The sequence below is a fragment of the Taudactylus pleione genome, unplaced genomic scaffold, assembly GCF_031769625.1.
Source record: "Taudactylus pleione unplaced genomic scaffold, aTauple2 ptg000324l, whole genome shotgun sequence".
NCBI lineage: Eukaryota > Metazoa > Chordata > Amphibia > Anura > Myobatrachidae > Taudactylus > Taudactylus pleione.
Genome location: NW_028284725.1, coordinates 63775 through 78129, shown reverse-complemented (window position 1 = coordinate 78129; position 14355 = coordinate 63775).

Genomic DNA, 14355 nt, shown 5'->3' with positions numbered 1-14355 from the left:
CACTCTGGGTCTTTGCTATTCTGGAAAATACACTGGAGTACTGTAGGTCAACGTTTCAGGGCACAAACCCCTTTTTTTTTTGTGTCTTGATAAAAGGGTTTTCGCCCTGAAACGTTGACCTACAGTACTCCAGGTATGTTATATATCCTCACCAAAAAGAATATGCCTCTAGGCTATCATATAGTTTTATCTATATATAGGGCTTAAACATGCTAATGGTGTGGTTTTATAGATATAGCTAGCCTATATCTCTATAGCTATACTGTATCTATAAAACCACACCATTACCATGTTTAAGCCCTATAGATATAGCTTTATGCTATGATAGCCTAGGGGTCACATCATTTTTGGAGATATGCATCTATAAATCAATACCATATGCAGGTTTATGCCCTGCTCCAGGGCCAGGCCATCACCTCATCACTTGATGTGAGTATTTGAGTGCGACAAACCTTGTGTCGGTCAGTATGTCACAGACAGTGTTATTCAAACTTACCAGCCAGGCAGCCCTGGGCCAGGACTGGTTCCAAAAACCCGGTGACGGCGTCTGGTCTGGAGTCCCGGGTGGGCGGGCGGTTCAGCCGCTCCAGACCGCAAAACAATACTGCTTACAGAAACCTGGGCGCTGGCGCTGCGGCGCCAATATAAGTACTCCGTCGGACTCCCAGTCCTTTCCAAGCGCAGGCCGCAGCTCCCGTCCCAGCCTTTGCCAATGCGCTCCCTCCCTAGTGCGATGTCCCTGTGATCCTGCGACCTTGCGGCGTGACGTCATGACGTCACGCCGCACACAAGGCATCCGACGGCCACCCACTAGAACCGCGGTGCAGCTGTGTCAGTGACACAGTCTGCCCGCGGTCAGCTTATCCACTGCTGGCAAAGTAGGTAAATTAATAAATATGCTGGTCGCGGCTGCGGCGCCCTTCAACATGTGGCGCCTTACGCGGCTGCGTACCATGCGTAATCATAGAACCGGCCCTGCACGCATCCTAACCCTATACTCCTCCACCCCCCACAGCCTAACCTTCCCCTAGTGCCTAACCCTCCCATGCAGCCTAACATGATGAATGGTGACATTATGTGTCGTATTCAATTAGAGCGGACCCGCGATACTTTTTCCGCCTCCCAGACTTACGCCTACATCGCGTGTTTTGTAGGCAGAAAAGTATCGCGCGCGTGCCCGCTTTACCCCTTATTCAATTTGATAGTACGCAAAAACGGGTCCCAGCGAAACTTGAACAAGCGAAAAGTACTGTCAGATTTGGGGAAATCAGCCTGACACCCACCAAAGATGCTCTGACATGGGGGTTAGCTATGGTACCCCCCGATTTGGCTTGCTGAATGTATTTGGTGTTTTGAAAGGGGCTCAATAGCTGCTAAATAGCGTTTTTCTATACGTGGTGCAGAATAGTATTCAGGATGTTTTTTTGCATAAAATAACTTATCCCAGCAAATATGGGGTACTTTAAAATGGGGGTCAGCATATTTAAAAGTTGCTAAAGTTAATTTGAAAAATCGTGAAAAATCCACCTTCTGCAAGCACCTGCAATAAAAAAAAACACTTTGGGCATACTTGGGGACCCCCCAGAGTCAAGTTCGCTAGTTTTTAACTTTGTCCCCCAACATTTTTTTTTACGCCCCCAAAGTCAATGTAATTTTTTGGGTTGTTCCTAAGTGTTTTTTTACATTTTTTTACACAGTTTACCTTTGGGGGACTGTCTGAAGGCTTCACGGGGGTTCCCGCAATGTTGCACCCCAAAACCCCAATTCTGCACTTTTTTCCTCCTCCTATTCATAGGCGAAACTTTTCTACCTATTACATTGCATTGACTTTCCGCCTAGGCGGAAAGTCTTTCAAATGGAATACGGAGTAAAGTCAAAACAGGCGAAAATGACGTCATCGCCGAAAAGTTTCCACCAAAAACACGCGAAAACGGCTTTTCGCCTCAAATTGAATATGGGCCTATGGCTGAAAACAAATACCACCATACCTGCCCTGGTCCCTTTAAGTGTGGCTCAAGCTCCTGTACTCTCCCAATTTACCACTGTATGTGTGTAATATATATATATATATATATATATATATATAATGTTCTGAATTGTTGATAACCTAAATGGATTTTAGTGTGATTTATAGAAGCCGTCCAGAGTGCCGCCCATTCGACTGCTACATGGTCCTCTCCCTTCACAGGTAATTAGGAGGGCACCAGCCACCATAGCACCCAGGGGCATTTCTAGTGAGGAGACACAAACACGGGCCCCTTCCTCTCTGCCCGGCGGCCGGCAGCGCACTGAGCTGTGCTACGGCCAGCGCCGCAGTTATATACTCTGGGCACTATAGTGCGCCCAGAGTCTATAGAGGATGCGCTGGTCACCGGGAAACTGGCTGCGGCAGCCATTTTCCCTGACCTGCGCATGCGCAAACGACGGGAAAATGGCCACGGCGGCCATTTTAGTCGTTTTTACAGCGCCGGACCCCCGCGCCGACGTGGGACTCCGGAGAGGTAAGTAATTCTATGGGTGCAGGGTGTGTGGTGCGGGGCACCCCTGGACCTAGGGGCCCGTGTTCCCCGCACACCCTGCAGCCATTATAGATACGCCCCTGATAGCACCATACTTTGCACATGAGTGCCACACACTCCTGCATTGATAGGCAGCACTGCGCAGATTGAAAGAAGCTTATTCACATGCAAGTTTGAGTGTGAGTAAGCTTTAATTCTGTGGAGTGCCGCCTATCTATGCAGGAGTATATTACACACAGTCATCGGCATAGCAGGGCTAGCTCAGGAACGCCCTGTGCCATCCACTATGTAAATCACACCTACATCACTATGGTCACGACCCCACATCACTAGTCACACTGCTGCAGCACTTGTCACACCCACTGCAGGGCCACACAATAGGCCCATCATAAATTTCAGCTCCAGGCCCATGCGGACACTGGCACTGCTTATAACCAATGCAGGGAAATTATACTAATCATCCCATTTGAATGTATATATCTGTTTTATAATGGGGGTAAGGTAGATTGCTGGGCAGGGATTTAGGAGACTGGTACTATTTCAGGGAGTCTACCTGACAATCAGGGAGAGTTGGCAAATATGCTCTTAAGCTGGGTACACACTTAGCAATGTGTACCCAGACGATAAGTCGGCCCGATGAGCTGACACATCATAACGTGGGTGCACACTTAGCAATGTGTACCCGGATGATAAGTCGGCCCGATGAGCTGACACATCATAACGTGGGTGCACACAGCAATGTAATGAACTACGGAACGATCCCTTGTTCTGTCCTTCATTACCTGCAACAGCACTGCATGCATTATGGTGCGGATGGCCGTGCAGCATGGCTGGCCGGATTAAATTGCATGTGACCATGGGGGAGGGTTATGGTTAGGCAATAAGAGGGGAGGGATAGGTTTAGGGTGCAGGGAGGGGGAGGTTAGGATTAGGCACTAGGGGGGAGTTAATGTCAGGCACCAGGGAGGGTAGGTTAGGGTAGGGAGAGGAGAGGAGGAGGGTTAGCAGCTGACCAACAAGTATCAGTATGCTAACCCTGTTATGATGCTGGTGATGGGATTTGACCACCGGGATCCCGAAGTGCCGGCATCCTGTACCCAACCCCTCACACACACTGGAGAATAGACTGAAATGGTCATTAAAGCAAATTGGTTAAACTAAACGAAGTTAAACAATTTGAACAAATATTTTTGCCCATTTTCCAGTGTGTAAGACCATATGGGTGATTGTCATTTGATTCTCTGATAGGCATCCGCATAGCAATACCACCGCTGGCTAAATTATTGGCTGTGATACATTTATGCATTTCATATCTGGTATTATAATGTAGTTTGGCCATACTTACCTACTTTGCTGGGCAGCTTTCCGGGAGCAGCAGCAGGGGACCTGCTGCTCTCCTCTTCGGGGGGCGGGGCCAGACGATAGACGGCATTAGGCCCCGCCCCCTTTACAGAAACCCCCTTGATTCGCGGGTCCGTGAGGAGGGGGCGGGGCTAAATGACGCGATTTGCCTAATTTAGCCCCGCCCCTTCCCGACGGACCCGATAATTTCAGGTAAAATCTCCCCATCCTGCCCACTTCACTAGGAAGTGGGCGGGATGCGGGAGATATGCCTACTCTTCCGGGATCGCGGGGGGTTACCCGAAAAATCGGGAGCCTCCCGCGATTCCCGGGAGAGTAGGCATGTATGAGTTTGGCTGGTGCAGCATGCGGTATAGGGGATTGCAATCCTCAGTACTTAGGATCCTGTTTTAGTTTTTGGCCTCCAAACTGCAGGATAGTAAATATTATGGTTTAAATCTTAAAACCTCATCGAGTTTATTGTAATTGTCAAACCACACAATAAACTGCAGCTTAGTAAATGAATCCCTTGGACTACTAAAATGCCATTTTCAGTGCCGTGACCAGCATGGAGGAGCCTCATGTACAGTATGGGCCGAAAGCTTAGATGTCATTGCTCTGTGATGACATCGGCATGTGTACAGGGGCGTAGCCAAAACTTTGAGGTCCCCATAGCAACAATTTGAATGTGCCCCCACCCCAATACTCCAAGAGAGACACCTCATTCTACATCAGTTGTTAATTTTATGCCCCATAGTAATGCCAAGTTCATTATATGGCTCATAGTAGTGCCCAATTTTATTTTATGCCTCATAATGCCCTACTGTAGATAACTTATTATTATATTATTACATTTTTATTCCATCATAGTGCCTAGTAACGTTAATACAATAGTAGTGTCCTAGGGCCTGATTCACTACAGAACGCAACTGCGAATGCAATAGTGATTACGCACTCGGTTCAACTGCGATAGTATGCTAATCAATTGCAATCACAATGCCATACTCAGCACTAAATAAGGACGCCCACCTTATCTTACACATTCGGAATGTTTAGCAAGACTGTAAAGCCATAGCTACAATTGAGTACCATCGCAGTCTCACGCACACTTGTAGAAGCACTGACCTTACTCAGTAATTGCTAACTTCTGCGCACTCTATCAGTAGGCCATCGCAGTGGATAATTTATGCATGCCCCTGCAACCGGCGTTGAAACTACAGATGAGCGGGTTTGGATCTCAGAGATCCGAACCCACCCAAACTTAGAGATCCGGGGCGAGAACCGAATGTGCGTTCGGTTCCCCCACCGGCCCTGGATCTCAAACCGAGGCAAAACCCCAGAGACGAAATCTCGCGGCTCACAAGCTTTCGTCTCTGCTATATAAGGAGTCCCCGCAGCAGCACCATTTCACTTCGGCTGTGGAGAGTGAACAGGGAGGGTGGGTAGTGTAGGGCTGGGCTGGTGCTGACTGCTGTGTCCATCTGGGCTGGTGCTGTCTTCTGTATCCATCTGGGCTGGTGCTGTCTGCTGTGTCCATCTGGGCTGGTGCTGTCTGTTGTATCCATCTGAGCTGGTGTTGTCTGCTGTGTCCATCTGGGCTGGTGTTGTCTGCTGTGTCCATCTGGGCTGGTGCTGTCTGTTGTATCCATCTGGGCTGGTGCTGTCTGCTGTGTCCATCCGGGCTGGTGCTGTCTTCTGTGTCCATCTGAGCTGGTGCTGTCTGCTGTGTCCATCCGGGCTGGTGCTGTCTGCTGTGTCCATCTGGGCTGGTGCTGTCTGTTGCATCCATCTGAGCTGGTGTTGTCTGCTGTGTCCATCTGGGCTGGTGCTGTCTGCTGTGTCCATCTGGGCTGGTGCTATCTGTTGTATCCATCTGAGCTGGTGTTGTCTGCTGTGTCCATCTGGGCTGGTGCTGTCTGCTGTGTCCATCTGGGCTGGTGCTGTCTGTTGTATCCATCTGGGCTGGTGCTTGCTGCTGTGTCCATCCGGGCTGGTGCTGTCTGCCGTGTCCATCTGAGCTGGTGCTGTCTTCTGTGTCCATCTGAGCTGGTGCTGTCTGCTGTGTCCATCCGGGCTGGTGCTGTCTGTTGTATCCATCTGAGCTGGTGCTTGCTGCTGTGTCCATCCGGGCTGGTGCTGTCTGCCGTGTCCATCTGGGCTGGTGCTGTCTTCTGTGTCCATCTGGGCTGATGTACTGTGTCCAACTGGGCTGGTAGCATGCTGCCTGTGTCGCCAATCGCTGCTGCCTTGGTCAGGGCTCCAGGCCCAAATTCTGGACAAAAAAAGGAGTATTTTTTTTGTGTGTGCGTTAGCCGCACTTATCAGACAGCAGCAACCAAGTGCTGCCTGTGTCGTCAATCGCTGCTGGAGGCCCATACACAAACTGGCTTTGCATTACTTTAGTTGCCCACCCTCCAGTGTGTACTCTGAAAGAGTTTTCAGTGCAGCTGGGAACCTTGTCAATGATCGGCTTAGAGGTTACTTCCTCAAAATGTGGAAAAGATGAAGTTCATTAAAATGAATTACAAATTCCACGTGGAAGACCTCTACCAACAATTACATCAAAAAAATACAGAGGCGCCTATGGTAGATTCCAACGGGGACGAATTAATATTGTGTGAAGAAGAGGATGTACACACTGATGGGGATGACGAGGATGATGATGACATCTGATGTTGTAATGTAAAGGCAGTTTGTGTATGGGATCATTTCCATGTCCAGTGCACATTGGCAGCTTGTTTTATGGGGTCCAAACAAACCAATCATTTCAGCCACAATTGGCAGTCTATGTCACTGAAATGATTGGCTTGTTTCATATACAACATAAGGGTGGGAGGATCCAAGGACTATTCCATCTTGCACCTCTTTTCTCTGCATTATGTGCTGTTTGGGACATTGCTGTCTGACATTTTGAATTTGATTATTTATAAATGTCCAGAAATTGTAATGGCCACACTCAGCATCTCCTGTATGCCCCTTTCATTTTTTAAAAATGGCCACATGTTAGTGCCGCCCACTGCCGTTGCTTAGTTTAGTCAGCCAGCTAGCTGGATGCAACATTTTGGCCCTTGGCCTAACCTAGATGAAAAAATGAATATTGTGAGCTGTGAGGTGGTCACAATTGACTGCAAATGACTGGGAATAAATGTTATTAAGGTTAATAATACTGTAGGAACAAAAACAGGCCCAAATTATGTGGTTTTACCTGTTTTTATCATTTTTTGAAAAAAGATCCAGATCCAAAACCAAAACACGCAAGGGTGGTTTTGCAAAACCAGATCCAGATCCAAAACACGAAGGAGATACAGATCCAAAATAGAAAACAAAAACAAAACACGTGGGTAGGCGCACATCCCTAGTATTGAATGGTAGAGCTTGTGACTCCAGCTTTCTAACAATTCAATATTTTAGCACAAGGAAAAAAATGCTTTAATTCAAGTTAACAAGTATATATAGAAGTGCATTCAAATGCAGAGCCCGCAAAACTATTTAAATCGTAGATTTATTGATACCCATTGGCGTCCCTTCCCACGTTGACACCTGGTGCAGGGAGGGATGCCATGCGTACGGCACTGAAAAGGGGATGTGGCCTTGGAAAGTGGACGTGGTCTCAAGGAAGTGGCATGGCCTCAATGCCCAAACCCCAGCCAGTGATTATCAATAGGGTGGTGAGGGGTGCCGGAGGTGCGGGCGACAGTGCCGGCTCCCTCACTGTGACAGGAGCCGAGTGCTGCACTTAATGTTACAGTGCAGCACCCGGCTGCTGTCACTGAGGGGGAGCCTGCACCTTCCTTGTGACGCCACTGCTGACACCAATAGTGCATCACAAAGCACAGTTTAAAAACCAACATATATTTAAAGAAAAAAATTCACACAAATTAGCAAATAATTAGAAAATATAACTAGTCTACATATATATAACCATGAAGAGTGATAAAAAATAATGTAATCACTTTTGAATTTAGGGGGATATGTATCAAGCTTTGGAGAGAGATAAAGTGGCGAGAGATAAAGTACCAACCAATCAGCATCTAACTGCCATTTTACAGGCTGTGTTTGAAAAATAACAGGAGCTGATTGGTTGGTAATATATCTTTGTCCATGTTATCTCTATCAAAGGTTTGATACATCTCTCCTCAGTGACAGTTGCTATGGCACCTTCCCCACTGGTCCTCTACTCTTTCCACTACTTGATACATCAGCCGTTTGGTCAGAATTCCTCATTATGTTCCTATGTAAACTGCATATCACCACATCATGGGGCTGCATGGTTACACCTCCATGACACTCCGGCCTCCTATAGAGGCCCCAGTAATTTGTAACTGCTCCCCCAACCACTCGGAGCCCCTGTGTTCATCACATACCACCTCATGATGAAAACAAAGACACTATTGAAAATCAACCAATGATGATATCACAATATTAACCACAACAAAAAGTATATAACAGTATAGAAGGAAAGGAAAAAAGGGATGGACAGGCCACAAATCGAAACAAAGAGGAGAAAAATGGAAGATGTCTCAAAAAGTGTAGTTGTAAATATGAAAAGAAAAATGCTAAAGGTAATTTATATCATAACATCAACTGCTAAGAAGAGAAATAGAGAGGTGAAGAGAGAGAGAGAGAGAGAGAGAGAAATGGGTGGAGTAAGAGGGGTAGAGAGAGAGATGGAGTATAAGGGGGAGAGAGAGGGAGTAAGAGGTCGAGAGAGGGTGTAAGAGGGGGTGGATGTAAGAGAGGGGGGGAGAAAGAGAGAGAGAGGGAGTAAAAGGGGGAGAGAGAGGGAGTAAGATGGGGAGAGGGAGTAAGATGGGGAGAGGGAGTAAGAGAGAGAGAGAGGGAGTTAGATGACGAGAGGGAGTGAGAGAGAGAGAGAGAAAGATGGAGAGAGGGAGTAAGAGAGAGAGAGGGAGTAAGATGGAGAGAGGGAGTAAGAGAGAGAGAGAGAGAGGGAGTATAAGGGGGAGAGAGAGGGAGTAAGAGGTCAAGAGAGGGTGTAAGAGGGGGGTGGACGTAAGAGAGGGGGGGGAGAAAGAGAGAGAGGGAGTAAAAAGGGGAGAGAGAGGGAGTAAGATGGGGAGAGGGAGTAAGAGAGAGAGAGGGAGTAAAAGGGGGAGAGAGAGGGAGTAAGATGGGGAGAGGGAGTAAGAGAGAGAGAGGGAGTATGAGGGGGAGAGAGAGGGAGTAAGAGGTCGAGAGAGGGTGTAAGAGGGGGGTGGACATAAGAGAGGGGGGGAGAAAGAGAGAGAGGGAGTAAAAGGCAGAGAGAGGGAGTAAGATGGGGAGAGGGAGTAAGAGAGAGAGAGGTAGTAAAAGGGGGAGAGAGAAGATGGGGAGAGGGAGTAAGATGGGGAGAGGGAGTAAGATGGGGAGAGGGAGTAAGAGAGAGAGAGAGTAAGATGGGGAGAGGGAGTAAGAGAGAGAGAGAGGGAGTAAGATGGGGAGAAGGAGTAAGAGAGAGATAGAGAGAGGGAGTAAAAGGGGGAGAGAGAGGGAGTACGAAGGGGTGGACGTAAGAGAGGGGGGAGAAAGAGAGAGAGGGAGTAAAAGGGGGGGAGAGAGGGAGTAAGAGGGGGAGAGAGAGAGGGAAGGAGTAAGAGGGGGAACGAGAGGGAATGAGAGAGGGAGAGGGGGAGAAGGAGGGAGAGAGACATCTAGTAAGAGGGGAAGAGAGAGGAGGAGCAAGCTCTCAATGCTGTTTAGTATTTTTTTTTATTATTACAAATGGATTGAAAGCTGGAATTAATTGGGCCTGGATGCCAGGTCATGCTGGAACTTGTAGTTCTATAAGAGCCAGCATACTAAAACAGCTTATGGCTGCCAAGGCTTAAGGTGCATTCACACTGGACGATTTTTATGACCGATAGGGACAATAACGATATCTTTCATTGATATATCGTTCATTGTGTTTGCAATGAACGACCAACGATGCGCGCTTCCGCTGGGCAATAACCATGTATTTTGTCGTCTGTACATGTAGGCCAATCTGACAAGATCATCAAGAATTGCCTGTTCAGAGAAGTGACAGAATGACTTCACCGAAAGTCATCTTTAAAACATATCTTTGAGTGTGTATACCCAATATCGTCTGTCCTGCACTACAGAAAGTTCAAGGGAAAACTTTTGCCAATATCGCTCATACAGCACATTGTCCCGTATGTATGCACCTTTACTGAGGCAATTAGTACCAAAGGGAAAAAATGCTGATTTTACTGTATTGACTGTATATTAACCCAACACCCACTGTCGGAGTATTATGACTTTGGGGATCCCACACAGTGGGGGTCATTCAGACCCGGTCGTTAGCGCCGATGCGCTCGGACCGGGTCGATGGCCCCCCACAGACGGCGCCGTCGTGCGCATGCATGAGACCCGCTACGACCGACAGCGCCGGTCGTAGCGGGTCTCGATCCAAAGGGGGCGAGCTGTCGATGTTGATTGACAGCTCGCCCCGTTTGGAAGGCGGGCCGGGGGGGTGGCAGCCCAAACTGAGGCGTTCCCATGGGAACGCCTACCGTTTGGGGGAGGCCCCACTGACATCACTAGTGATGTCAGTGGAGAGCTTCCGGCTCTGTCTGAGCCGGAAGCTCTCCACTGACATCACTAGTGATGTAGTGGGGCCTCCCCCAAACGGAGGCGTTCCCATGGGAACGCCTACCGTTTGGGGGAGGCCCCACTGACATCACTAGTGATGTCAGTGGAGAGCTTCCGGCTCAGACAGAGCCAGAAGCTCTCCGGGGCTTACGACAAGGGAGACCCTACCCTAGGGTCTCATCGTAAGCCCCGATGGTTGTGATGGTCTCTGGCCATCGCGACCATCACCGGAGCGGTCGTTAGAGCTGTGGGTGTAAACCCACAGCCTAACGACCGCAACAGAGGCGGGCGGTCAGGATGCAAGCGGCCGCCCAGTTTCTGAGCGACCACTTGCATCCTCCGACCGCCTCTGAATGAGGCCCCGTGTTTTCCATATTATAGTGTCACCAGCTCAGTCTCTTATAGCATAGTGCTGGCAGCAGCTTTTTCACTGGGACCCCATAATGTCTGTCAGTATTTACATGTACATACACATGATATGAATTTATTGGGGTAAGGCAAAGTTTAAATCCCCCCCTCCCCCGAATGGGATTCACGTTAAAGGACTAAGGGAAAATGTATTAAACCTAAGTAGTGGAGCAGTGGAGAAGTTGCCCATAACCAATCAGCTTCTACCTATCATTTTACAGAGTGTAGTTAATAAATGCTAGCTACAGTAGAAGCTGATCGGTTGCTATGGGAAACGTCTCCACTTTTCCACTCTTTAGAGGTTTAGATACATTTCCCCATAAAATTCTTTACCAGAAAAAGAGGTTTCAGCAATGTTTTAAGCTGAAAATAGGGCATAATAATACTGCAGAGACTGGCAATTACTGTATCATGTTGGTATGTTTGGGGAACTGAAGTTCTATTGTGGTAATGAGTTGAGAGAGTTTAGTGCCTCACAGAATGAGTTCCCCATACTTACTAGTCAATGACAACTATTAATAACCTCTGGTTATTATTCGACTTCAGATGTAAAATTGTTAAGCCTGAGGTATGATTTGTAGGATATTGTCCCGCAAGCGCCTTGAGGGCTGGTATCACCTTGGCTAGATGCGGCCGTGTAACAGCTTGAACAGCTGATTTGGAGAGTGGTTGTGGCCTGTGGGCCAGTAGATGAGATGCGGCCTTTGGGCCAGTAGCAGCCTTGAGGGCTGGAAATGACTTGGCTGGCTGTAGCCTGTGGGCCAGTAGATGAGATGCGGCCTTTGGGCCGGTAGCAGCCTTGAGGGCTGGAAATGACTTGGCTGGCTGTAGCCTGTGGGCCAGTAGATGAGATGCGGCCTTTGGGCCGGTAGCAGCCTGTGGGCTGGGTAGCAGCCTCTGGGCAGTGTAGCAGCCTTGAGGGCTGGAGTAACTTGGCAGGTTGTGGCAGATGAAGATCAGTGCAATAATAAAGTCACTGGCACCGGATGGCGCACTGAATAAGCTGGTGTGTTGCCTGTATCGCCGGGTTGACTCAAGCAGTTGACACAGTTGTGCGGTCTGTGCTGCCGGGTTGACACAAGCAGCTGATGCTGTACTGCGTACTCTGAATGCAGAGTACTGTCCGTGCCGCCTGGATGACATGAACGGCAGAGGACAGGTATGCGAACTGTGCCGTCAAGATAACACGAACGGCAGGTAGATGATAAGTGAACCATGCCGCCTGGATGACACAAACGGCAGAATAACCCAAAACAAAGGCCAGGGGAACTGGAGCTCGACTGGGTGACAGGAGACTAAGCCAGAACCGGAAACATGAATACTCTATCACCGGCATGGAGTGAAGGACTGGCTGTAATTTAACATATACAGGGTCCAATCAGAGCAATCCTGCAAGCCTCCCTAATGATAGACTACTGTGCACACAGACAAGACATTAATTAGTGTGCAGCTGATACTGCACACAGACAGACAGTGATTAATGAACACATGAGATCAGCACACAGACAGACAGGAATGACAGGCTAAGAACTAAACACAGACAAGACACGATTACATGCAGATCCTAACAAAAATAAGAGTAATGTGCAAACACGAGCCCACTCCCCTACTTACTGCCAATAGCAGCAAAGGTGCTGCCGTGACACAGATTTACAGCCAGGAATGAGAGAGAGAATGAGCCTGATGTGGAAAGCACAGACAGAGAAAGGGTAACTAATGTGGAATGGGCCAGATTAACAGTTGGGCGGATGGGACTATGGCTACAGGCCCCCTCATAAAAAATAAGCCCATCATCATGACAGCATGATGATGACCAGCTGACTACATGGTTAGCCAGGAATCAAGTGTAAAAATTGTATTTGTAATTTCCCCACAAAATTCTAAAATTTTTCTACTATTAAGTATTTAGGGAGACATTGAGGCTGACAATGTGGGGGGTGTACACCCCCACATGGCACTGGCCACACTCACACAGCATTGATCATACCCCTTTGGTACTGGCCACACCCACAAATCACTGGTCACAGCTCCTCTGCTTCTCAAAATAGGCCCTTGATCATTTTCAGCCCCGGGCCCATGTGGCCCTTACTCCAGTCCTGAATGTGAAGACACAAATAGGGACAGAACAGAGAGCATTAGGAAAGAGAAGAATGGGTGGAAGGGAAACAGACTCATCAGTGAAGGGATACTATGGAGGAGTGATGAGAAACAGTAAGGCAGCATCATACAGGGCTGAGAAGAAACTCGAGAGAGCTACAGGGGAAGTAACTTAGAAGAGACAGATGGAGAAGCCAGTTCATGCAGCGTATCTTGTAGGGGAAGGTAGAGTGGACATAGTACAGTAGAGTAGAGTAGGGGAAGGTAGAGTAGAGAGAGTACAGTAGAGTAGGGGAAGGTAGAGTGAAGAGAGTACAGTAGAGTAGAGTAAGGGAAGGTAGAATGGAGAGAGAGTAGAGTAGACAAAGGTAGATTATAGAGAGTAGAGTAGGGAAAGGTAGAGTATGAGAAGGTAGTGTGGAGAGAGTAGAGTATGAGAAGGTAGTGTGGAGAGAGTAGAGTAGGGAAAGGTAGAGTGGAGAGAGTAGAGTATGAGAAGGTAGTGTGGAGAGAGTAGAGTAGGGAAAGGTAGAGTGGAGAGAGTAGAGTATGAGAAGGTAGTGTGGAGAGAGTAGAGTAGGGAAAGGTAGAGTGGAGAGAGTAGAGTATGAGAAGGTAGTGTGGACAGAGTGGAGTATGAGAAGGTAGTGTAGAGAGAGTAGAGTAAAGTAGAGTAGAGTATGAGAAGATAGTGTGGAGAGATTAGAGTAGAGTAGGTAAAGGTAGAGTAGAGAGCGTAGTGTAGGAGAAGGTAGTGTGGAGAGAGTAGAGTATGAGAAGGTAGTGTGGAGAGAGTAGAGTAGGGAAAGGTAGAGTAGAGAGCGTAGTGTAGGAGAAGGTAGTGTGGAGAGAGTAGAGTATGATAAGGTAGTATGGAGAGAGTACAGTAAGGAAAGGTAGAGTGGAGAGAGTACAGTATAAGAAGGTAGTGTGGAGAGAGTAGAGTAGAGTATGAGAAGGTAGTGTGGAGAGAGTAGAGTAGAAGATAGAGTGGAGAGAGTAGGGAAGAATAGAGATGGGGAGAGTACAGTAAGGGAAGGTAGAGTGGTGAAATATGATAAGGGGATGATAGAGTGGAGAGAGTACAGTAGGGAAAGGTAGAGTGGACATTACAGTAGAGTAGGGAAAGGTAGAGTGGACAGAGGGCCTGATTCAGAGCCGGACACTCTGACAAGAGCGCTCGCTCTGAATCAGGGCCGTCCTACCTATTATTGGAGCGGCCTCCTGGCCGCTCGCATAGCTGTGGGTGACCACCCACAGCTTATGTGAGTGGCCAAAAAGATGGTCGCGATGGTCAAGACCATCGCGACCATCGGGCTTGCGTCGAGACCCTTGCGGTAGGGTCTTGTCTGCCGCAAGCCCGGAGTGCTTTTGGCTCTATCAGAGCCAAAAGCAC